This window comes from Dermochelys coriacea, chromosome 17 (assembly GCF_009764565.3).
Source record: "Dermochelys coriacea isolate rDerCor1 chromosome 17, rDerCor1.pri.v4, whole genome shotgun sequence".
Classification (NCBI taxonomy): Eukaryota; Metazoa; Chordata; order Testudines; family Dermochelyidae; genus Dermochelys; species Dermochelys coriacea.
The window spans coordinates 11,374,545-11,400,719 of record NC_050084.1 but is presented as its reverse complement, the minus strand read 5'-3'; the positions used below and the strand labels follow the sequence as shown (position 1 = coordinate 11,400,719).

The following is a 26,175-nucleotide window of genomic DNA, read 5'->3' as shown; positions in this document are numbered from 1 at the left end:
GTCTTACACAGCTCCCTCTGATAACTCTATTAAAGAACATGGGAAAAAAAGCCCTTCTTTTTTGTAGACACCCCTTTAATTAATCGCCTTCAGTCAAATGCATCCCTGTGCAGACGATCAGCACAAGGTCTATATTCCACTTAACTCCCATTCTTCTTAGCATATGCACAATGTGCCTCAAGTGACATGTAACCAGGATTCAACACCAAATTTGGTCCGCTGGTTGGATCATTAGCTTCCCTGGCCCAGGCTAGGTACTGACAAGGAGTGTGACATGAATGCTGATCCATGCCCCCCAATTCTCATTTAAACTCTATATTGAAGGCTTAAGTTGGACTTAAGTGGTGCATAGGTCTTGGACTGGTTCAGTGCTCAGAGCTGAATTGCTTCCCTGGAGAAGCTACTTGTGGAGCCAGTTACTCAGCTAATGTAAATCGAGCCGTAATTCCTTCCTGTACCACAGAATTCTTGTGAGTTTGGGAGAGCCTCAGGTGGTAAATCTCCATTGCACACTAAGCTTGGGGGGTGTGGGACCTGACCTTGTGGACTTGGTGTTTTGAAGTCTGTGCTTGAGCATCCATACTGCATTGTAAACTTGGGTTTACAATTGCTGGACCAGAATGTCACACCTGTGCCAACATTTCCACGCTGTACTATGCAGACCTTCTGACTTGGGTTTGCAGCTTGATCTGCACTCACACTGTGAAATGAGGGGCTTGGACCTGACTCACAGTGGGACTTGGGCTCTGACCCATCCCCTGGCAGGGTCTTGTGACCCAGGACCTGAATCACACTGATTTGTGTGTTTGAAAGAATAGGGGCTTGGGCTCAAACCGGAGTCAGACCAGGTTTAGTGTGTAGAGTAGACATCCACTCTGTGCCTCTATTATTCATCTATAAAATGGGGATAATAGCACTTCTAACCTCACAAAGGTGTTGAGAATAAAGACATTAAAGATTGGAAGGAGCTCAGATACTATGATGATGTGAGGCAGTGTGGCCTAGTGGGTAGAGCACTGGACAGCTACTCGAGAGAACTGTGTTCTATCCTCTGCTCATTCACTGGCCTTTTGGGTTCCTTGGGCAAGTCACTTCACCTCCCAGTGCCTCAGTTTCTGCATCTATAAAAATGGAAATAATGATGCCTACCTACTTTGTAAAGTGCTTAGAGATCTACTGATAAGGATTATCTGTGAGCTGGGGCTATTTATTAATAGTTGTACCACAGAAAGACAGAACCATTGGCTTCAGTACCTAGTAGGTATCTCAAAGATTTGGGACATTTATTGAATTCCTAATAAAGAGCAATTCTCTTGAATATTATGGGTAAAGTCTCCTTTACCCTCTTCGGACAGATGACACTAAATCCCCCTTCTGTATGAACGAAGTGAAATCTATTTATCTGATATTTGGTGTCTTAGCATTACCATTATTTATCATCTGTGCCAAGTCATGTGAGAGAGTGTTATTCCTTTGTTATACTCTTGGCTTCCTTATGATCTCACACCAGTGAAAGTTAGGAGCAGCTTTATGAAAGCTTCATTCGTATGAAACAAGAAATTGAGCTTAGAATCAGTCCTTCTGATGCTTCATGAAAATTAATATTTTCCTCTACATTGGAGGAATGAGGGGAAAAATTAGTAGTGCTTTCTCAATTTCCACCTACAAACCAAGCTCTATCCACTTGTGATACCAAAACGTCAATATGCCATTCACAGTAGGCAATCTTCATAAAATGATTGTCTCTATTCTATCTTTTATGTGCTTTGATCAGCAGCAAAATGGTTAACACTGACATTTTAAATTTGTCATTAAGTTCAAGTCAACACACCAGTCTGATGAATGGAAGCATTCTGAATTGTTTTATTTTTGAGCTACTGTTTTAGGCTTTCTGCAGACTCAGGCAGACATAATTGCACTGGAGAATTTTGGTTCAGATTTGGCAGGTTTGTGAGGTCCATTTTTAATTTAATTATTTCCACTTGGGAAAAGGGACCCTTTGTCTTTAAGTCTATGTCTAAGTCGAGGAGAATGGGGCAGCCTAATATAATGCAAAACCTTTTGAATTTAAAGTAGTTGTGCATCAATAGTCTGTATCCTTCCATTTACAGGCTAATCACCACAAGTGTTCTTTTTTTAAATCCAGCCCTAGTCAGTATAAAATCTCTGTTCAACAGTATCCCCAGGGAAAAGTGATCTCCTTTCATTTGGTGTTTGTCATTGTGTGCCACAACCTTCATATTATTTCAACCTATGTACATTCTCACTTTCTGTAATATACCAATTACCAATACCTATGCAAACATTCTATGAATAACCTACTTAGTCTACTGCAGGCTGCCAACTAATTTAAGATCAAGCAGATGAAATTAAGTACACAGAAGCCAATTAATTTTTTTAAAATGGGAGTTCCTCTCACTTTAGTCTGTTCAGGTCATCTTTTATCTGACTTAGCAAGGTTAGCATTACTTCAAAGAAAACTGTTGGTTGAAGTGCACTAAAGTGACTGATTAAATAGCAACAGCAACAACAAAAAAGATTGCCGTGTGATATATGAAATATGGACAATATATAATATAATTTGATGACCTTGTGGAGAAAAAAAAAGCTGTGCTTTTGGCTTCCATCCATCCACCTGAATACATACTAGGCAGGAGTTCAGTAAGACACAAAAATAGTGGACCTGAGCCTCAGTTGATGTTAATCAGCACAGCACCACTAAAATCACAGGGACACAGGAAAATAGGAATTGCTATACTGAGCAGACCCAAGGTCCATCTAGTCCAGCATCCTGTTTCTGACATCAGCCAGCACTGGATACTTCAGAGCAAAGTTTAAGAACCTCCCAGCAGGCAGATTTCAGATAAGTTGAGAGAGCTGAGCTGATTTACGCCCTGCAGAGGAGCTGGCTCCAAGGGTGAAAGTGAGCCAGTACAGGCCAGTACTGCGTATCAGTAAGAACCCGCACCGGCCCATACCCAGCCTCCATTAAAGCGCTGCCTGCTCCTTTTGCCTCCCCTTTCCAGTGGCCCTACTGGTAGGGTCCTTACCGGCAGGGCCACCGAGGGAGGGTGGGAAGGGACAGCAACATTAAAGGATCCTTAAAGCGCTGCCGCGGCAAAGGACCCTGCAGCGCTTTAATTCCCTGTCCCTTTTGCCCCCTGCCGCCGATGGGCCGGTGGGGGGGGCGCAAAGGGAGCAGCTGCTCTGGGGCTGGCCATTTAAAAGGGCCCGCAGCAGCAGTGTCCGGAGCCCCAGGCCCTTTAAATCAACCCGGGAGCCCTGGGCGGCATGGGCCAGGCAGCCTGGAAGGGCTGGCTGGGGGGATGCTGACTCCCTTCTGCCCAAGGCTGGAGCTGCCCCACCCCATACCAGTAAGTGGCCTCAGTTACTTTCACCCCTGGCTGGCTCCCAGTGTCAAATACATCATGCAGTGACAGAGAGGTCTATAATGTGCCATGTCGAATGACAAATTGCATTTTACCAACAAAACTTTTTATATTTTCTATTCACCTTTACAATGTCAAAAGCAAAGTGCATAGCAAGCAATTAAAGCTTAGTAGGACTACCATGCTGGGAAGCACTGTAATATCCGTTTGAGAACTTGAAAAATAAAACCAAATATTCGGAGGGCTTGAAGTTAATAGGTTCCTATGCCAATGTCCAAAAATCAGTTTAAAAAAAGAAAAAAGCCTATGGAAAACAATATCTGCCTGGAAAGTTCAAAGCACACATGTTGCTTTTGTAATTGGAGTTGTATGCACCACTGAAAATGTACCTATCTGTATCTTATACAATCCCCAAGCTTACAAAACAGACTTCATTGTATGCAGTAGCATACTGTGAAGTGAGCTGTAGCTCACGAAAGCTTATGCTCTAATAAATTTGTTAGTCTCTAAGGTGCCACAAGTACTCCTTTTCTTTTTGAAATGTGTGAAGAGTATTATGTTCGAGTTTATGGATTGCACCAAGCAAATTACAAAACACTTAATAAGTGACCAGAATTTTAAAGGGGGAAATGTTCTGCTAAAGAAAAGGCACTCGAGTCTTTCAACACTTTTGGATTTTTTTCCTGTCCTGAATCGGAACAAAAAGTTGAAATTGTGGGGAAAAAAATTGCAACCTGAATATATTTAAAATATATATTTAATTATATTTAAAATATATATTTAAAAATAATGGGGATTAGGGTCAGATGTTTCATTTTGATCATTTTCTAAAAGTTTCAATGTTAACTTTTTTAGTGCAAATTTACAAAAATTTCAAAACAAAGTCCTTTTCAGCTTGAAAAAGTGAAACTTTATTTCAATAATTTTTTCAGCCACTTTTTTTGTATGCAGTCGGGTATTTTGTCAAACTTGACACTGTTTTGCTACCAGTTTAGGTTTTGCCTAAACCTTTTTTCCCCATGGGGAAATGGTGATTTATCAGAAAATTCCCAACCAGCTCTAATCATTAGTGTTGTAGAACTGTATCTTCAGTATAGTATAAATTAGCATGGCTCCTCTGAAGTCAAAGGGGCAGATTCTCAGTTGGTGTAAATTGTTGTCGGATCTACCCTAATGAATCCAGCAGAGGATCTTACCTACTCTTCATGAATAGTATTAGTGGTGATCTATATACAATAGTGCCAGGCACTTTCCAGACACTCAAAGATTTCTCTCCCTGCTCCAAGACATTTGCAATCTAATGATAAGGAAGGGTCTATTATAGAATAAAGATTAGATGAAACATTCAAAGTCAACTTCTGAGTTCACTACAAATGGGACAAAGTATGGTAGTGTAACCCACACATCTTCTGGGTGTGGTGTTCTGTCCCATCTAGTGGCACTGAGACCACTTAGAGAGAAAAAAATGAGTCTGCTCTACAGCCTTAGCTAACAGCCAGTTGGCTTTTTGCTCATGCTATATAGGCTCATGCACTAAACTCCAAAGGTCCCTGGTTCAATCCCGCCCACCAGTGACTGGGGTCTGTCAGTGTTACAGTAGCACTTCTTTAGGATTTTTACATCACTCAAAGATGTTCTTGATCTGTTTTTAATATTAACCGTGAGGGTGCATGTTGACAGTCAGTGGGATCTAGGCACCTGAAACTTCTCTGTGCAGCCTGCCAGCACAAAGCTAATGCCCCATTTTTGTGTTACGGCATCTGCCTACAGAGATCAAGTTGTGGGAAAAGGGCCTGAAACAGATTCCCACATGACTACCCTTAACCTAAGAAAGATATTTGTAATTGGAATGGAGTGTGGACCGTTAGATTAAAGTCTTGACTTCATGAGTTGGTAGTCTTGGATTTTGGGTCCTTTGGTTTTACATAGTGTTTTCTTTTATCTGCCTCCTGTTTTTAGCTGCCGAAGTCTAGCTATTGCATCCATAAACTTCTCTTCTAATACTGCTTTGAATCACTGTATCTCATCTTGCTTTTTTACTTATTTATTGACCTTCTAGGGCACACTTCAGGTTTTCTCACTTCAGTATAAAATTCCTTGATAGCTGCACATTCTAAATTGTGGCTGTTAATTTCAGATATGTATGTGTGAGCTCATTAGTAAATTCAGACATTTTGTTCATCTCCTCACTGGAGTCCTGAATTTGAAGGATGCATTTCAGATCTGGTTGTGTATTTGCATATTTCACGGACTACAAAATTCTTAGATTTTTTTTTTTAAGGTCAGAAGACACCATTCTGATGATCTGATCTCCTGCCTAAAACAAAACCTAGTTCCTCACTCAATTTCTGCATCAAGCTTATAACTTCTGGTTCAGCTATAGTATATCTCTTAATAAAAAGATATCCAGTCTTGATTTAACATGGTCCTTACTTCTTTTGAGCTCATTATGGTTTTTCATACTCTTTCACTGCTTATCACCATATTACTGTTTGGGCACATTTCTTAATACTGTTTTCATGCTATTTAAGGATTAGGACTTCATCTGATTTGCACTGGAGACTATGGGAATGTTTGCCAGAGGGTGCAACTCTGGCACATTCAGAATTAGAAACTCCAGTATTTCGAGGCAGTTGTTAATAGGTTCAACAGGAAGTCTTGTCTAGTGTTTAGAACAGGTATTGAGCTTCAGATGTCCTGGGTTCCATTCGAGGAAGTCAGTTAAGCACACATGCCTCAATTTCTAAATCATTACAAGGGTTTTAGAATGGTTTCCCAGGGATTACAAAACACAGGACATCTGTGAGCTAGATGGAGACACAAGCAGATGGGAGTTGCTCGGATAGGTACATCACAAGAGTCAGGAAAGCAGTGCTTAGTGGAGGAAGCCTTCCTTCAGCAGTGGACTGATGGTGGATTTAAAGAAGGGAACTTTTCTATCATCAGGTAAAATGTTTAAATATACTGCACCAGACTGTAGTCCAATAAAGCTATGCTTAGGTCTCAGTCCAGCAAAACACTTAAGCACATGCTTAACTTTAATCTCCTTATGTAGCTTATGGACTTCAGTGAGACTACTCACGTGCTTAAAGTTTTTAAGCATGTGCTTAGGTGCTTTGCTGGGTCAAGGCCTTGGTGCAGTAAATGAAAGTTTTATGAGAAAATAACTGGGCCAGGAAGCGCACACAAGTCTCAGTGGACTCCCCCATGGGATTCTAGGAGTAGGGGCATGGCCAGCAGATCGAGGGGCGTGATCGTCCCACTCTATTCAGCATTGGTGAGGCCTCACCTGGAGTACTGTATCCAGTTTTGGGCCCCACACTAAAAGGAGGATATGGGAAAAATTGGAAAGAGTCCAGCGGAAAGCAACAAAAATGAGGAGAGGCTGAGGGAACTGGAATTATTCAGTCTGCAGAAGAGAAGAATGAGGGGGGATTTGATAGCTGCTTTCAACTACCCGAAAGGGGATTCCAAAGAGGATGGATCTAGACTGTTCTCAGTGGTGGCAGATGACAGAACAAGGAGTAATGGTCTCAAGTTGCAGTGGGGGAGGTTTAGGTTGGATATTAGGAAAAACTTTTTCACTAGGAGGGTGGTGAAGCACTAGAATGCGTTACCTAGGGAGGTGGTGGAATCTCCTTTCTTAGAGGTTTTTAAGGTCAGGCTTGACAAAGCCCTGGTTGGGATGATTTAGTTGGGGATTAGTCCTGTTTAGAGCAGAGTATTGAACTAGATGACCTCCTGAGGTCCCTCCAACCCTGATATTCTATGATTCTCATCCAAGGCAGTAGAAATTAACCCTGTTTGACCGAACGGTCGTGTTGAATTAGTTACAATAATTTTACATCCCTATACATCGCCTATAGAAGACGTTTCAGTGCTGTTGTGGTTTTGGGACTAGACCCTCAGCTGATTTATACCAACTGAGGATCTAGCCTTAAAGGATCTGTAATGAACTTTGTCTAGTCCATTCTAGCAAGTTGCCTGCTTTAGAGTTGTTTAGGTTTGCTGGCAGCTTTTGAATATGTGCTTCAGAAGGACCGTCTTGTATCAAGCATCTAGTGAGTGGGGGTATCTGTCTTGATTGTATTTATTCCAGCGATGGTCTCTTGTGGATTTTAATAAATAAACTGAGACAAGGTCAAATGGATAATTAAAGAGTTCCTCAGGGTTGTCACAGAGGCCTTATGCATTACAGTAACTGCTTCCTTTGGTGTTTTGTTTCTTTGCTTGCAACCGGGTGAATTATGGCTGTTATGCTGATCACACTCAAATCTGTTTTGCTCTGTAAGCTGGTCCTGCTGTGTATCCTTTGTCCTGTCATTATGCTTGGCTGAAATGCAAGTCTGGATGTCACACCGTTTGTATTACATCTGAAAGTAGCGGGGGGGGGGGGGGAGGACAGAAATGTTGAAAATTGCCTCCTTTAATTGATGTTCCTCCTGAGGGGAGATTTTCTTTTTTTCTTTTCTTTTTTCTTGTCCTTTTTTTGGTAATAATGACACTAAAACTTCCAAAAATGCTAAGAATATAAGAGCGTAAATGGACTTAATTTTATTATTTCATGCTCCTCTTCACACTGTTCCTCCCTGTCTTTGTCACTTCAAAAATGCTGTTCAGCTGTGAAGGAACAAAAGTTCTACACCGTATAGAGTCAAGCCCGAGGGTTTATTACGCACAGCACTGGCAGAGCGTCACTTTGCTTATTAGGCTCAGTGAGACACTGCTAAACAATTGATTAAAATAGATGATATAGGGCGCCAATGAGCGGAGAAAAGCGACGGTGTGGGAGTTCCCGAGCCCCTGGTTCTAGCAGCAAGACAAAATTAGCACAATAAGCAAATAGTCTAAAAGATTACATAATGGCTCCACCCCAGCTCAGGTTAACATGTTCTGCTAATACACAGGTGTTTTCCCTCAAAATTCTCCTCTTGCAATGTGTAAGTTAAATCCTGATTTCAGATCCATAGAAATGAGGTGGCTCTTTCCAGACAGGTTGGCCAACAGGTAAGTTCCTGGAGGGTTTAAAGCAAAAAGAACAGTGAACAGTACACAGCAATAACAATTGTTTAGGGTTTACCACTGTGTTTCTGCAAACTAGGTTTGGCATCTGTGAAGGAGGATGCATCTATGAAAGGGAGGATGCTATAACTCATGCTATCATGTTAGGCCTCTCCCTGAACTCTGGTTGGCATTTGGGGAGGATGTACCATTATCTTCTTTCTGAACCATGGAGCAGACTTTAAAGCTCCTCTCAGTGTGTTGTGTGCCTGTAACTCCTGATAAGCCTCCCAATTACTGCTCTTCATCTTGGGTTATGCTCACTGTGCTTATCTCATGTATAGTTGAAACAAAGAAAGTTGTCTCCTGTTTATCCCAGCTTTCTTTTAGCCATGTATTGTCCATTGTTAACTAGGCCTCAGATCAAGCTGTGGAATTTGTGCCTATGTGAAAGGTTCTTGACAGACTGTGGTCAAGATTTTACATACATATTATTGGGATTTTGGCCCTTCAAGCTGCTATATAATATATAAATACATTTTTTAAGCATGACCAGCTGCAGTAATGGTGCATACTTTGGCACGATGAGTTCCATGCATGTGCCCACTGCCTTTCATCAGGAGTTTCAGTAGGTTCTCCAGATACCTTAGTCTACTTCTGCCAGAAGACTTGCCTAGGCCAAGTGATCTGACTTTGGAGTGGCTTTGTTAGTTTCCTTCTAAATTGTATCTTGCTATCAAGACACTGCATGACTTTGTTTTCCCCATTGATGTCTGGCTTCTGTTTGAGGTATGTGAATGCAGAACTACCAGCCTGAAAAGCCATTTAGTGCCATAGGTAAGTGTTGTCTAGCATTTTTACACCAACACTTACGAAATCCAAAATCAGGCACTGTTGTAGGGACATTTTTTAGGGCCACAAAATGTCCCATAAAATACAAAAGTACTCATTTTCAAATGGGTGCTATTCCCAATACTGTCAAATTCTGACTGAACCATGATGTGTGCCTATTTCTCAGAATAGAGGATATTTTTCCCCATTAACTCAGTGCCTGAATAAGTTTGTCAGGAAACACTGAACAAGAGTCGTTAACATTCTCTTTGAGGAAAATAGCTCTCCTAGTACCTACATTCATTGGACTTTTCTATTCGCTCCAAACACATTTCATCACACTGAATACTTGTTCTACTGGATGGCTTGTTCTTGGTAGACACAAAGCAAATTTTGATCAATAGATTAGTGTCTTGGACAAAAATATTGTACTTACTATGTTTTGACAGAGGAAACAAAAAGCTGGACATTTGGGTATCCCACAAGAGTTTCCCAGGACACTAGGATATCATGTGAAAAATTAGGATGTCCCTTCAGCAAAAGAGTGACCGCATAATTCTGGATTGATCTTGTACAGTCCAACCTACTTGTGTATGAGTGACCTCACAGAACAACACAGGATACTGCAGAATTCAGCTCATGTGACTATAGATAATTTTGCTTTGCACTGATTTAGAGGTTTTCATGGCTTAAAGCCTGTACAATGCTAAAATTTTGAAATTCTGGCATCTCTACCATATGCAGAAAATACGTCCTACAATGTTAAACATTTTTCTAAAGCTCAAGAAAAACAGTGGTTTTATACCTTGCCCATTGCCAACAGATTAATTATGAAATGATAATTACCAGCTGTCCCTCCAATTGGTGACTGGCACTTGGTTCTTAGTGATGTGGCTGCTTTTGGTTGGATTCAGTACATGATAAACAAGTTTGTTTTTGTTTCATGGATATTTGCCTGTTTTTCAATATATGAATGTGTAAGCATAATCTGGCAATTTTAGGTTAACACAAATTCCAGTTCCTATAATCTTTACCTCTTCTAATTCTCACCTCTTTCATATGAGGTCAAAAAGTATATTCACATTATAACTATTTTAATTGATAAATGATTTAAAGTGTATTGGTTTTAAATTTAAAATTCAGTCTGGCACAACTAGATTAATAAAACATTGAAGAGATATATAAGCATACAGAAAAACATATAAAAATAGATCCATTTTGGACATCTACTATGTACAGTGTATTTTGGTGCCTACTGAGAGACTAGTACTTTGGTAAACCCAGCCTTACTCTAGGTGCTGAGTAGAGCTGGGCAAAATTGTTCAGACAAATAGCTTATTCATCCAATGCAGGTTTGGGTCAACTGAAGCTATTCACAAATCAGCAAATAGTTTAGGCAAATAATCTAAAGATCTAAAAGATCTAAAATCATGTTTGTTTGTTTTTTGTTTTTTTTTTCCAGCAGTGCAAAAGACCTCAGTGATCTGTGTGGCTCATTGTTTTCTAAAAATGTGCCTTCGACAGTAGCATCAGTGCTACCTGCTAGCTGAGGGAAGGGTCCACTTTCATTTCTTTCTGCTTTAACCGTATCCAGTGTTCTCTTTACAGTCCAGCATAGTTGGTACAGTAAGTGAACTGGTATTGTCACAGCACAAAACAAATAATTGAATTTCATACCAGAGTCATTCCTTTATTTCCTCTCACATAGTACTATCCTGGATGGTAAAATTCAGTGCTGGGGCCTGATGGAAAGATGCCAATGGGCTTTGGATTAGGTCTTAAATACCATCTGCTGTTTTGGAGGGGTCTCTTCTCCTTTAAGTAAAAGCAAAATGGTATCAGGGAAATGACACATTGTATCAAATGCAACTCTCTCTTCCTCCCTCCCCCAACTTACTGTCAGGGAAGTATTGAGTAAAATGCTTGCTAAGCACTTAAACAGGAATTCTTTGTCTCTGACAATTATTGTGACCTTTGCTGCTTGTCCATGACAATTTGGCATTGAGTTTGCGGAATAAGAGGTGTGGGAAGCTTTTGTAATGTAGCTGGAAACCAGGCAAAGCCAAATTCAGGAGTGGCTTGCTGAAAATATAACATGCCATACAGCTATTGTGCAGAGTTTGCACCTTGTTTCCAAGCACTCTGTGCCCTTAAGCTTTCAAAAACACTGTGGCAGATAACATACAGATGCACTAGTTTGAATCCACATCTCGGATTAAAAATAAGAGTTCGGGGTCCTTTGCCATGGTAATAGAATCTTTTGACCTTTTTACAGATTATGATTCTTTAAAAGTGACCAAGGGGTGAATGGTTTCACTAGAACCTCTGATCTTAATCTATTAAAAGCATTGGTGTCAACCTCATTTTTTGCTGCAAGGTGCCATTTGTCATGTGCTTTCAGAATGCACTGGCCAGTTAATCACACAAACCTTCTTGCCTTGCAGATGATAAGCAATTCAGGCTAGGCAATTCAGGGAGAAGATCTCCAAAGGATAAAGGACAAAATCTTGCCAATGAGACACAAGAGACAGAGCCCATTACTGGTGGGATGGAGTGAGGCACACCTTTTGAGGTTGGCTTCTTGGGGCCTGAGAAACGGAGCATCCTTATCATTTTATTATATTATAAAATGAATTGGACTTCCACATTCCCTAGGCAACCTGGAAGTTTAAAGTTCCTAACTGAGGCTGTGTCCATACCTCAAATTACTTATGTCGCTCAAGAATGTGAATAATCCACACCCCTGGGTGACATACCTTACGCTGACCTAAAAGCTTCTCCCGCCAACATATGCACCCTCTCCTGTGGAGGCAGGAGTTAAGCTGACCAGGGGCATTCACAAGGGAGGGGGAAGCAGGGTCACCCCCAATAATCATTTGGGGGGGCACAGAACTTCTGGGAAGATCGAGCAATGAGCTCCTGCCATGGCCACGGTGGGGTGGGGAGGGGGAGCAGCAAGCTCCTGTGCCCCACCCCCAAGGGGTCAAATTTAAATTCTGTGCACACCCCTGAAACTGACAGGAGAGCTCTCACCTGTATGCGTAGAGCATCTTCACCAGAAGCATTGTGTCGGTGCAGCTGCTGTAGTGTAGACATACCCTGAGATAAGTCTGAGGCACAGTATAAACACACAGGCTTGGTCTACACCAGGAACTTATGGTATAACTGTTGTTCTGGGGTGTGGAAAATATCAGTAGTTATACAGTTATACTGATCTTACCCCGAAGTAGACAGCACTACGTCAACAGGAGGGCTTCTCTTGTCAGCATCGCTACCGGCTCTCAGGGAGGTGGATTACTTATCCCACAGGGAGAAGCCCTCCCTTTGGTGTAGGTAGCTTCTTCACTGCAGCATTATAGGTAAAGACCTGCCCATAATAAGAGGCAGTGCCTGCTCCAGAGAGCTTATTGTTTGACTCCTTTGTATTACTGGAGTGTAGTGGTGAATTTAAAGCTCTATGATTAAAGAAAAGAGTTTCCAGTTTCATTCAGAAAAGCATCCCCATCTAGGATAGCACTTAAAGATATGGTTAAAATTGCACATGCTTCATTCCTATTGCCATCACTTGGATTTAAGATATGCATAAAGGTGAGCATGTGTTTAAGTACTGCTCTGAATAGGAAAGTTTAAGTCCTAGTCTAAATTAGAAAATTAGGTTTGCTTAACTACATCACTCAGTGGTATGAAAAATCCACACCCTTAAGACACATAGGTAAGCCAAACTAACCCAGGGTGTAGAAAGCCCTGGGTTGATGGAAGAATTCTTCTGTCAACCTGCATTGCCTCTTGGGGAGGTGGACACCTACACCAATAGGAGAACCCCTCCTGTCAGCATTGGTAGTGTCTACACAGAGGTGCTGCAGCTGTGCTGCTGGAGCCTTTCAAGTGCAGACAAGATCTAAAATGCATTCTTGAATTGAAGCTTCTTGTTTTCCTTTGGAGAATGTCTAAAACCTATTTCTAATCAAAGCTTTGTGTTTGTTTCTTCCTACCCATATTTTCATTGGTAATTACCATGCCACTTATAATTTCCAGTTAATGGAATCAGTGGTGGTTAGTAAATGACCTGTTAACCCACATTTTGAAAAAAAGGATCTATTATAATATTCTCTTTGATACACTGCTTCCAGCTACATTAAGCCCTATAATAATTACTCTAATTACAATGCCACCTCTGAAAAGCACTTGAAACTTTATACTTGCAGATGAAATAAAGAGGAAGCCAGGTGTTTCATCTTCAGCACATCTATATTAAAAAACAAGAATAGTTAAAATAAATTTGCAGACTCTTGTTAGAGGGAAACATTAGAATAAAATGGAATAACCAAAGACAAATATGGAGCTTGTTGTTACAATTTGACAAATGGTCTAGGCCTCTTAGTGTGAGCAGTGGAAACCTCAATGTCAGTAGTAGCTTTAGCTGGGTGGGAAACAGTTTTTCCCATCCTATGAAAATTTTACAGATTTCAAAATCTGTTCCCATCCCAAATCAAGACAAACTTGAAATCTCACATTTTCGATCTCTGATGTGCATGCACACATGCGCACATACACCCCCATAGAGAGGTTTGGGTCAAACAAAATGTTTTGGTTTGATTTTGACCATTTTTAAATTTGTACCATAATTAGCTTACATTTCTAAATAGTCATTTCAAAACAGAATTTTTATCTAAATGTTTCACTTTGACAATTTCAAAAAATGTGAGTAGAAAAAATTAGTCAAGACTGACACTTTCTTGCAAAAAGTTTTGGTTTTGACAAATGGGCATTTTCCAGTAAAAGGTTTTGATAAATTCCAGTAGCAATTCTTCGTCATGCTGTGGAGGCGTTCTCACATATAGATTCCAGCACCTTTCATTTGACTGACTTGGGGCACAAACAGAAGTTGCACTTAAAGCATGCACATGGGCTTAAAGTCCTTTGCTGAATCAAGGCCCCTATGGAGTATTGTGTTGGCCTTATGTGCAACCAGATATTCTTACAGGGGTGATCTTGCTGCTATTCAAGTCAATGGGGAAAACTCTCATGGAGTTGAGGGGTGCTGGATCAAGCCCATAATGTGTCTAGAGGTGGGCGTTGACTGGTCATGTCATGTGGAGTGAGATCACAGTCTTGCCCTGGTTTTGTATCAGATCTCAGTCCTAGATTCTAGGACAGGTTTTCACTTACTACAGCTGTGGCTGTGAATATCAGCGTACAAAAACTGCCATTGAGATGGAAATTGGTAAAGACAAGTGTGGTATTTCCTGTAGAATTTCCTGAGGAAACTGAACGGAAAAGTAAACCTGTAAAGAGGAGTGACAGGCTACTACTGATGAGAAACTTTAATTATCTTACAACAGTTTCTCAGAGCACATAGTGGGCTAATATTTCCCCAAGAGTAAAGGCAATACTTGATCTAAGAGCCTAATACAAAAAAACTATAGAAATAACAGCAAGAGCATGAGAGCTGGGTAGTGTGAGGAGTTTGATATCCTGTGGTCAAAACAAATGGTTGAGAAGAAACACCAAAACGGATGGATTTCAGATGAGGAAATTGTATTTAAAAAACACTATCTGCTACCTTTCAGAACGCTATGATTCTTTTAATATTGAAACCAGTTCTGCTAATAAAAAGCTCTCATTTGTTATAGTGCATTGCCTAGAATATGATTTGACATGTTTACTGTATTCATTTAAAATCACTTCAGGTGAAATCCTGGCCTCATTGAAGTCCTTGGCAAAACTCCCATTGACTTCAGTGTGGCCAGGCTAGTCACACTTTTTCACATTTACCAATTTGGGTGTTACAACAATAATGTATGCATATTGTGATGCTGTATGAGTGAAACGTGGCCATTTATATAATTAATATTGCCATTGTTAGACAATTGTACAACAAATCTTGTACAAAATATGTCATGTAAGATATTGATGGAAAAATTACAATCTATCAAATGATTATCCTGTTTATAAGCATTATCATTTTTGTATATGAAGTTAAAGATATTGACTATGTACTGGCATCCTACATACATGCTGTATTCCTGAGTACCACCCACCAGGTAAAATCTACATTGAAGTGAGACAGCACATTGTGCATAGACTAGCCATGTTGATGGCCCATTAAAGAACATTTTAACTCTCAATAGGCTATGGAAAAAGCTTGTCCCCACCTGGCGAGCCTTCCTGTGGATGCTTTAGCCAGAATATGGGTCATGGCTGCTCCTATGAAGCATCTGAGCATGCAAGGGCTTGTGACTAGCTCATGTCACCCCGGATGCCATCTTGTGCCTGTAATTTTCCACAAACTAAGACTGAGAGCATTTCCTCCATGTGGGAGAAGATATAAAGGACCCTGGCAGCATCTCCATTTTGCCTCTTTCCTGGTCTGATCTCTGGACTATGGACTTACACTGAAGGGAGCATTTTAATCAATGGACTGAGGATCTTCCAATCTTCGGGAAGATACTCTACAAGCCAGCAGTCTGTAACATCACTGCTATAAACCTGATCCAAGAACTTTGCAATGATTGCATATATATGATTTCTTTTACCATCTTAACTCTCTGCTCTTTCTTGTCTCTTTATAAATAAACCTTCTTATGGCTGTTCTTCCATTTAGAATAATTAAAGAACATAAGAACTTTCAGAAATGATGCCCAAGAAGGCTAGAAAATGGATCAAGATATTCAAAAACTGAATCTCAAAGGGCATTCAGTTCATGAATCTAATAGCAGGTCAGTATTTCTCATATACATAACTGATTTTTTTTAAATAAAGAAAAGTGCAAATTTTGTTGTTACTAAGAAACTTCTAAAACACCCAAACCTTAGGGAGAATCTTCTCTTAGACAGAGTCAATAGGATGTGCCAGATACTCAGCTTTTGAAAATTTTGAAAATCTGGTCTCTTAAGCCCCAATTCTGAAGCATGTAAAAGGAGTATGTCTTTGCAGCGTCAGGGCTTATTTAGATTCCTAAGATTCCAATACTGCAACCTCATCTGTGTAAGCGTACCCTAGTAGCCTGTGTAAAGCCCCACTGACAACCTCTCTGCCGAGACATAGGGTTCATCTGTCCATATGGACTTGCAGGATCAGGTCCTAAATATGGGTTTAGAAGCCAACTTTACATTCCGAAAATTTGGAAACCCAAGCCAATTACATACAATTATATTAGATTTGGTGGTAGTAGTATATAATAATGATATAGAGTAGATATAGACTACATTAAACAGGTAGGCACTGGGAACCTGACCTGAATAAATAGCATGTGCATGTGTTGAAATATAACACCCTGCTCCTTCAAACATTCACACCCATACTTAACTTTACTATTACGAATAGTCCCACTGATTTCATTGTGGGGTGGGGCCTAAAATACTAATTTAGAAAAAAATGGTGGATCAAACAAAATATATAGACTCTGAAACAATAAAAGGATGTTTTTCATGCCATTATTTATACTTTTGGTAGTGTTTGCAATTTAGGGTTTGTGGTCTCCCTCTTGAACATGGACTTGCTGGACTGGAATTTAGGCAGGGTTCCATAGTCTAGCAATATATGACCACTGGTATTCATTTCCTTGGGCAAGGAATTGTTAGGATCTGTTTTTCTAAACAAAATAAAAAAAGCATCTGGCTAGAGATAAATAGAACTTCAAATTGTCCTCTTCAGATACAGAGTCTGAAGCCCAAACAGCCGACGGAGCCCAAGTGGGAGCACATAATGGGTTTTTAGTTTAAAGTTAAATTCAGAGAAAACTGAAGTGATCATTTTCAGACCCAGAAAGGTCAGTTTGTACTGCTGCCGCTTTGATGTTGCCTCCTAATAGTTATGTCACTTTGGTTTCCATTAATGGAGTGGTTCTTGAGTCAAAGCTTCCCTGTTCAGGAGCATACTTAAATGTTTTTCCAAATGCTGCTTTTAACCTTTTAGGATCATTGTCAGCCTGTCCTTTTGCTTCCTCTGGTGAATATGGAGTCCTCGGTCCATGCCATACTGGCTCTAATCTGAGCTAATAAAATCACCTTTTTGTAACTCTCTTGGCTTTTTCCCAAAAGCTATTCATAAGCCACAAGATATTCAGAGTAACATACCTGACTTGTTGGAAATCCAACTTGATCATCTCCTGTGTTTGGAGGCTTTCCATGGATACTTCTACCTTTTTTTTTAATTGAATTTTCTTTTTACTTTTATGCTCATGACTTTTAAAGTTATTTATGTCCTTCGTTCAAGTATTGGCAATATGATTTGTGATGGTACTGCAGTATTTCTCAATGCTTGAGCACTGTACAAACACAGAATAACCTGGGTCTGTATGGAAAAAGCAATCTTAGGTCCTGATCATGCAAAGACTTATGTATGTGCTTATTTTTACATTCTTGTAGTAGTCCCACTGAAGTCAATGAGATTGCTCATGTATTTAAAATTAAATTTATGAATGACTTTTTGCCAGACTGGCATGTAAGGGCTTGATCCTGCAAGGGGCTAAGAACTTACCCTAAGTGTTGCACTGGATTGGGCTATATCGATACTGCAATTAGACACCTGCAGTTGGCCCATGCCAGTCGAAGCCCAAATGTCTACATCACAATTAAACAGCCCATCAAGCCTGAGTCAGCTGGCATGGGCCAATCTTGGATTTTTAATTGCAGTGTAGACATACAGTTAATCACATACTAACTACCTGAATAATATTGACTTTAGTGGGGTTACATCTGTGCTTAAGGGTTTTAGTGACTTGGGCTATAGTGCCCAGCACAACCTGCAGGATCATGCCCCAAATAATGATCTCCCAATCATCAAGCTCAGAATTTTCAAATGAGCTGATTATGTTGGATGTTCAGCTCTTACGAGATTCTGGCCAGTTGTAGGTTCTGTGTACTTGAAAATCTGGCCTTAGTCCAGACCTCAGTGGGAAATGGTCTTCCTGTCCCATGAGTGTTTTTCTATACATGATTGGAACAAAAAGTCAATCTTGAATATTTTCAAGAATTGTCAAATAACAAAAATGGTTTGTCAATCAGAATGTTTTGTTTGATCGTTTCAAAACACTGTTTGTTTGTTTCAACTTCTTCTTTAACCTTTTAAATCTAAAATTTCTAATTAGGGTTGTTTCAGTGCAAAAAACTTAAATTTTCCTGTTCCAAAATGTCAAAAAGGGATGCTCCAGCAACTTTGAAACTTTTCCCCCTAAAAATTGTTGAGTTGGGAGATGTATTGAAACCAACTCTGTTTTGCAAACAGTTTAAATTTTGACATATTGGCATTTTTCAGCAACCCCCTCTCCCTCCCCCACCACCGTTGAAAAATTCCCAAACTGCTCTACTGTGACTCTTTAAAATTTGTCCCAGAGAGCCCAAAATTCAGGGAGATAAAAATAAAGCTCACAGGAAAATTGTCATCTTTGATAGCAGGTTTCCTAGTTAAAGCTTGTATTTTTACTCTCTACTTAAGACACAAAAACAAACAAATGGTACAATAGCACAAGAGCATGATTATGCCTTTTTTGTACAATCTACTTGTTTTTTGTACAGTAAACAGAAATCATGGAGATGCAAAGCATTGTTCTGTAAGGAAATCAGCAGGAGACCCTCTGGGCTGGAGCACTGCTATAGGAGATTAATGAATTAGTAGCACAATGGTGTATACATTCTCTTTCTCCAAAGCCAGAAGGAGGTTGAATGTTCCTTGATTGTTAGATTTGTGCAGAGACAGTATGGTTCTTTCCAAAGTGATTTCCTAAAAAGAATGCATTGGTTAACCATGAGAAAATTCAAAAGGACATATTTAAATTGAGGGAAAATGAGTCTATTTGAGAGCTCATCTTATCTTTGTTAAAGAAATTGAAATGTTTTCTACTTTTCTTTAGTCAGAACAGGTTTCAGAGTAGCAGCCGTGCTAGTCTGTATTCGCAAAAAGAAAAGGAGTACTTGTGGCACCTTAGAGACTAACAAATTTATTAGAGCATAAGCTTTCGTGAGCTACAGCTCACTTCATCGGTTGCATTTGGTGGAAAAACATTTCCACCAAATGCATCCGATGAAGTGAGCTGTAGCTCACGAAAGCTTATGCTCTAATAAATTTGTTAGTCTCTAAGGTGCCACAAGTACTCCTTTTCTTTTAGTCAGAACAGTTTGGTTTACATAGTGTATCATTATTAGAAATGTATCAGAACTGAAACCCAAATTCTGAATTTGAACTCCTTGATCAGAATCCAGCCCAATGATTTTCATTGGAGGATGACTCTGGATTACAGGGGATTTCCTTTTCAGATCCAAGGTGCATTTTTTTTTGACAGGTCCTAATTTGAATAGAAAATTGCACCCTGGAACTGAAAATTATAACTTGGATGTGAGGAGGGGGGCGGGGAGAGAAGCTCCTTCTACTTTTGGAGTTGGCTCACAATGGAAGCCAATCTGGAGATTCAAATACAAAATTTGTGTTTCAGTTCTGCCCCATAAGTCCCATCAACTTTCTATGAGACTTAAGCTCCTAACTCACTTAGGTTCAATAGAAAATTTTTACCCACAAGTTGTGTTGAAACACAAGCTCTCAGCACTCACAGCTAGGGCCAGATTTTCATAAAAGCTCAGCAGCCAACATGACATTCAGTGGGACTTGTGCTTTCAGGTTATTAGATGTTTTTCAAAATCTCATCCTCAATTGATAAGAGTGGCTGATCTTGTGATTTTCCCCCCTCCCCGCCCCCTCCAGGTTGGAAGAGAGCTTATGGTGCTGCCCGATCTGCCAAAACTGTCTTTCAATGGAAAACGGGGTTTTTAACTAAGCACATTTTATTTCACAAAAGTATCTGCTTTTTGTGGAAAATTTTGAATTTTTCCATCAAAATCCAGAAATATTTTAGCCTAAAATGCTATGTCAGCAAAGTGCCTAGTGTGGGTTGTAATTTGGGTGCTTAGGCCAGAAAGGGGGGACAATGTGCTAGGCTCCCCAGCTGGAATTCATCTCCCATAAGTCATCACAAAGTGAGATGCCAAGGGTGCATTGCCCCACTCCCTTCCCACCAAAGCGGGGGACATAATAGCACATCATGGGAGATGCAGCCTTACCAGTGAGCCCTGCCTATAGAGGAAAATGGGTAGCAGGAGGCACTTGAATTACAACTCCCTTGAGGCACCGTAGTAGCATTTCAGAACTGAAATATTTCACTGCAAAGTCAAAATTTTCCATGCCCAGCTTCTCTTCCATTTTCCAACCAGGTCCAGTTGGGAGGTCCACCCGGGGGGACAGCTTTAGCCATAAGGCAGACTGTCTGGCGAAGATTGCATCTCCTGAGTCAGCACATCTGCTAGCTGGACTAATCATGTTTCTTCCACAGTCATTTCAAACTAGGGCGGAGTTACAGGTGCCTTTGTGCCCCCTGTGAGCAGACACTCTGCCCTGAGTTTGGCTGGCTGGTAGAAGCAGTCATATCCCTCGGCTTAATTTAACCCATACAATCACAGGAAGTTACTAAATCAAATAGATGGCTGTTTTTTAAAAGGAAGCTGGGTAATTTTAATAACCAAGACTAATATAGACTGTAATTATGCATGCTAAGGAAATCTCATGCTTCCAGATGTAAACTGATTATCACAGGGAAGGTTTTTTTCCTCCCTTATGTACTGTATTCTCTAACATAATCATTTTAGGAGGGTTTCATCTTGATCTGAAGCATCAGGCATTTGTCAATGACAGACACAAGACACATAGACTTGATATACAGACGAATGGTCTCTATACAGTAGAGCAAGACCTCCCACCCTAAACAATATGTTAGCTAAATTTAGCTGCCAAGACGACAGGTCAGATCCTCAGCTGTTATAAATTGGTGTAGCTCTAGTGAAGTTAATGGAGATCGGCCAGAGCCACAAATGAGCATATGGTTCTTCTCTTCTTCTTGTCTAATCATTCTAACATCTAAGGCTCCCTGAATGCCCTAGCTCAGGAAAGAAGTGTAAATAGTTTGACAAATGAGACCTCGATGAAACAAGAAATTCAGGAACACTGTATCTCACATTTAATCAAAGGAGCTTCTCAAAGAATCTGGAAGCAAAGCATTCTCATTTGTTTGACTTTTAACTGAAGGAAAGCTTATAGCCAGAACAGAGGTCAAGATTTTAATAGGGAAGGATGATAAACTTTTTAATAATTCTTGTTGCCAAGAAATAAATGCTTAGAGATTCAGTTATTTTAGAAAAAAAATTTAAGTTCCTTTAACTCTTACTCCTGGTGCTTTGTCATATGATTTGCTGGCTGTTGATTTTAGTGCTTAGGACAGTAAGTCAATAATCCCTGTTGAAGATTGCGAGCCCTGCTTGCTAAAAAAGTAGGCCACCAGAATTGAATATTCTTGAGGGACTGTATTCAGTGATTGGTCTAAATCATTTGGAATAATTTCTAAGGGTACTTGGGAGAGCTGTCCTGATGTGTATATGTGATGTCTTCTACACAGTGATGAAATTTATTGTTAATGTTTCTTAGGAGTACAGTCTACCAGTGTGGATCAATTTTATACCCTTCACAAGCACTGAGGATGTTTATAATGTGATTAATAGACCAGCAATCTTATGGGTATGAATTTAATCAGTTTTTTCTATCTTTATTTAAAAATATGCTATGTCTGTTTAAAATGGAAGGAAACAATATTGGTACATGTTCACTGTACAATTAAGTGCATAATTTCAGTATCTATCTTGGGTTTGCTTGGTTAATTTTGTATGTTCCCCTTTAAAAATGTTGACTGAGGACCAGCTGGGGCATTATTTATATCCATTTGGAAGCCTCATGCTAATATTTAAATTGCTTCCCATTTTTATTGAAATATTTACTTTGGGGAAAGTGGGAGAACCAGGCATTGCTTGCAATCTACATGGCATAGAGACAACTATCTTTAGTGATAAATACAGACTTGAGGAAAAATGAATACGTAGAAGTATTTCTCCTTGAGGATTGGCAATGAGGAAACAGTGGCAAAGTAAAATGTTTCTTTGTTACGTATTGGAAAATTAGCGAGAGCCTGCATTAATTGAGATTCAGTTCTCTGGCTATATCAATTCCTCCTTAACCTTCAGGGATTTGCAGCAGTGAGAGAAACACAAAGCAACAGATTAATCCAAATGTTGTCAGTGACAAATATAAACTGAGAGTTTAAAGCCTACATTGAAATAAATTACAATTAAAAACCTGTTTGCTCTTCTTGATTTCTTATAAGAATAGGAATTTTGTTAAGAAATGTATTCATTGTTTGTAAACTAAACTACTGTAGCTGGAAAAGGCAATTAAAGGACTTTAGGCCTGATCTAAAGCCAAAATTTTCAAGCTAACATCTTCATGCTGCATCTCATGTGGAGAAGGATTGTCTCATAAATGTGTACAAAGGTACTTCATTGTCCTTCTTCAGATCTGTCATTAAAATTCTCCTGTGATGTGATACCTACAAAAAAAATTGACAGTGGTTAGGTACCGTTGTGTAAAGACCACTCTGCCTACCATGTTGACCAATAGTCATTGTTTCCTGATGCTCCCCCATCTGTCTGTCTCTATTAAGTTATTGTCTCTGGTCTTATAGTTTAGATTGTATGTTCTTTGGTGCAGGGACTGTCTCTTTATTCTGTGTTTCTACAGCGCCTAGCACACTGGGGTCCTGATCCATGATTAGGGTTTCTAGGTGCTCCCACAATAGAAATAATTAAAAATAATACTGAAGTCCATGGAAAGAATTGTATTGACTTCAGGAGGTTTTGGATCAAGCCAAATATGCCTTTGGAGTGATTTTCAAGTTCTGTATGTAGTTAAGATGTGGATATATTTTAATGTGTCTTTTTCACTACTTCTGGCCTCATTTACAAGAGATACTAGATGGGCTTTGTTGATAACAGTGCCATCCCACTACAATGCTGTACTGTTCTTTTTTTACTTAAGGTTGCTTATTAAAATTAAAAGTTTCTGGTCTTGTATCATTAGAACATTTTAGATTAGCCTATGGATAAAGATATGAAATCACAGAAAATTAGAGTAATGTTGAGTATTCTAATCAGGGGTTTTTTATGGCATTTGAATATTTCAACTTGGTGCTAATACACTGAAATCTACCTGCTAAGCACGTGCATTTTATTTTTGTTTCCAGTTTAAATGTGCGAGCCATTTGAAGACATAGGAACAGTCTCACTGAAAATTAGAGGGGTGCTCTATGCTACTTTGGAGATGCAGAGCCACCATAAACCGAGTTTAACTGGCAAATTAAACTGGATTTTTGTTTACTCTGGGTGACTACAGTGGTACAAAGCAGCTGAAGTGAATTGGTGAAGACCTTAGCAATATGGTCCTAATATATGGTTACTTGTCACATTTCTGTTTAACAATACAGGTTATAGGATGCTATCTGTTATGGCAAGGAAGGAGAGAAGATCGGTCAGATCCTCAGCTGGCATAAATTTGCTTCACTTAATTGATTCCAACTGAGCTGTGCTGACGTGCACAAACTGAAATCTAGCCTGGTTCATTTGAGTTGATACAGCTGAAGAGGACAGATGGAGGAGAAATGCTGTGTGGCACCATGAGATTGGAGTCTGTTATTCAGCCACAGAACAACACAGGGCCAGGCTGAACTCCAGCTTGCCTCATGAACATGCCTGACCACCGCTTGCAGGGAAAGGAAAACATAGTCTCCTTGACCTTTCGTCTGAGACTGTCCATATGGTCCATGCTAATTATGTTGGTGGTGGGTTTTGTGATGTGGACTCTAACTCACTAGAAACTGGACTGAGACCTTCCAAATTAATTTCATAAAGCTGCCAAATAGCCATGACAATTTATAAGTTGAAGCTGAAATGATAAATTGTGTGCTAACAGTAATTTAGGAGACACTGTATGCTTAATAATGCAGTGTCTGATTCACTAATGTATTATCCCAATTTTACATTGGAGGATCTTCAGCTACCTTACACTGCCATTCAACTTGGGTAACTCTGGTGAATCAGGTCCTAGATTCCTGTGTTTTATTTTGTTCTTCTGTTAAACCTAGCTGCCTGTTTTATAATCTCTTTTTAAAACCATTAGATTTTGTATGAACTCTTCATTATTTTTACTGATACTGACTTCTTCCTAAAATTAACACTCCACAAGATAAAATACTGGACTGCAAGTGATTCTCAGAGGATTCTCAACAGATGAAGAATATGGAATTGTTTTTAAGGCTCTCATCCCATACGGGTTTAATATGCCAGACTAAGTAGTCCTTTGGAGGTTCTTCAGCTTTTTGGGGTATCATTTTCAGCAAACAAATACAGTGCTCTACCGAATGAAGATGTTCATAAGCTTTCAACTCTCATACCTTGAAATCAGCTAATTTTTCTCTGTGGCTGTAACAGACTTATGTTTGAGGAACATTTTTGTACTATGTCCATAAATATGCAGAACTTATAGTCCTGTTCAGAGCTGTAACATTTTTGTCTTTCTTTGGTTTTAAGTCAGCATCATCGCAAATGTTGAAGTCATTCTACGAGTCTCATTTGTTAAATATCCATTACCATGACAGTGAGCTAGGTATTGTCCTTACCTCATATATTTATTGCTTACAGTACTTTTCATTGGCAAAACACATGTTGTGTACCACTACAATGAATCACGTCATAGTCATTTCTGAGGAGAGTCATGCCACATCAGTATTTTATGTTGATAAATATAACACAGCTCTTTTACCTAAGTGAACATATCCTAGAGGGAGAATTGGCCTGAATAAGGGGCAATAACTGCTCTGCCCAAGGAACAGCCCCAGGAAGGAATGTGACTCAGCTAATCTCAGTTCCTTTCTTGCTGCCTGGGAGCCCTTTAATTGGCCTACCTTATCGGTCCACACTTATGCCTGGCCAGCTCCTCAGATCAGTAAGACAGTGGAGTATAGCCAAACTTCACCTCTTCCCCGTGCCCTTGCTCACTGACGGTGCACCAGGGAACAGAGATTGTGCTCTGCACCAAGATCCCAGTAGGCTGAGCAAAGGGGTGTGGGGGCTTACTCTCCTGGTAGCCTGAGTAAGACAATGCTGCAATCTGCTCCTTAAATCCAGATTCTGTCTGCTTTATGCACGTTAAGCAGTACCATGCTGTATATTTAATCCTATTGTAGTCAATGGGATCAATAGTGGAGTAAAGCACTGCTCTAAGAGTAAGTGTGTCACTATTTGTCCTTTATGGAGTTAAAGCTATTGTTTCCTGTGGGAGCTCAGCCCCTTGTAGAACTGAGCTGAACTCAGATATTCACATGGTTAAAAATGTGCTACACCAACTGTTAATTGAATGTGTGATTAGTAGTGGGCCTTTTCTGCCTGCATCCAGAACTCCTCTCTAGAATGATTTCAAAATTAACATTGTGTCTACATTTATAACTCAGCAGTTGTTGCTATATGTGCTCAAATATTCAATTAGTTCCATTCCAAGAGTTTCTAATCAATATCTCTTTCGAGCAGCAAAATAATGGAATGAAAGCCATTATTAGGATAATTTTGTGCTGTTATCCCTGACTACTAGCTAATCTTTAGTTAATATTTGAGATATTAGTTAAATAGAAGCTATTCATATTTTTGATATCAATTCTCCCCCCCCCCCTTCAGTGCAGATTAAATTGGCTGGATTGATCAGAAATTTATAATCAGATACTAGGTATTTTTAAAATTTATTGCTTAGCCTTTCAGTGGGGAAAAGTTGTTTGTTCTTCCCTATAGCTTGTTCTGTACATATTCAATGGCAATTCATTTTTATGAAATGTAAGAGGAAGTCATTGCTCTTTCAAAAGCACCATTACATTTCAATTTTTCATGGCTTGGATTAAAGATAACTTGCAAGTGTGCAAATGATCAAGTGATTTCCACTCCACTAATATAAAAAATAGAGTATTTTTTAGGGTACAAAGCTGAAATTCTGCATTTTAACTTGAAGAAATAGGCTGATTCCAGTGAGTTAGGTTATGGCT

The 26,175-nt window shown here is 39.7% G+C and overlaps 1 long non-coding RNA gene across 2 annotated transcripts in view; it reads left to right on the top strand.

Moving 5' to 3' along the window:
* LOC119844737 overlaps positions 1-24,723 on the top strand; it is a 225,729-nt gene extending 201,006 nt beyond the window's left edge. Inside the window, exons 5-7 of one of the 2 annotated variants that reach the window (XR_005289384.1) lie at positions 15,826-15,940; positions 21,690-21,779; positions 23,575-24,723. This is a non-coding gene — a long non-coding RNA (uncharacterized LOC119844737). The remainder of the gene's footprint in view (positions 1-15,825; positions 15,941-21,689; positions 21,780-23,574) is intronic. The other variant, XR_006276236.1, reaches the window with a different exon arrangement.
* The last annotated feature ends 1,452 nt before the right edge of the window (positions 24,724-26,175 follow it).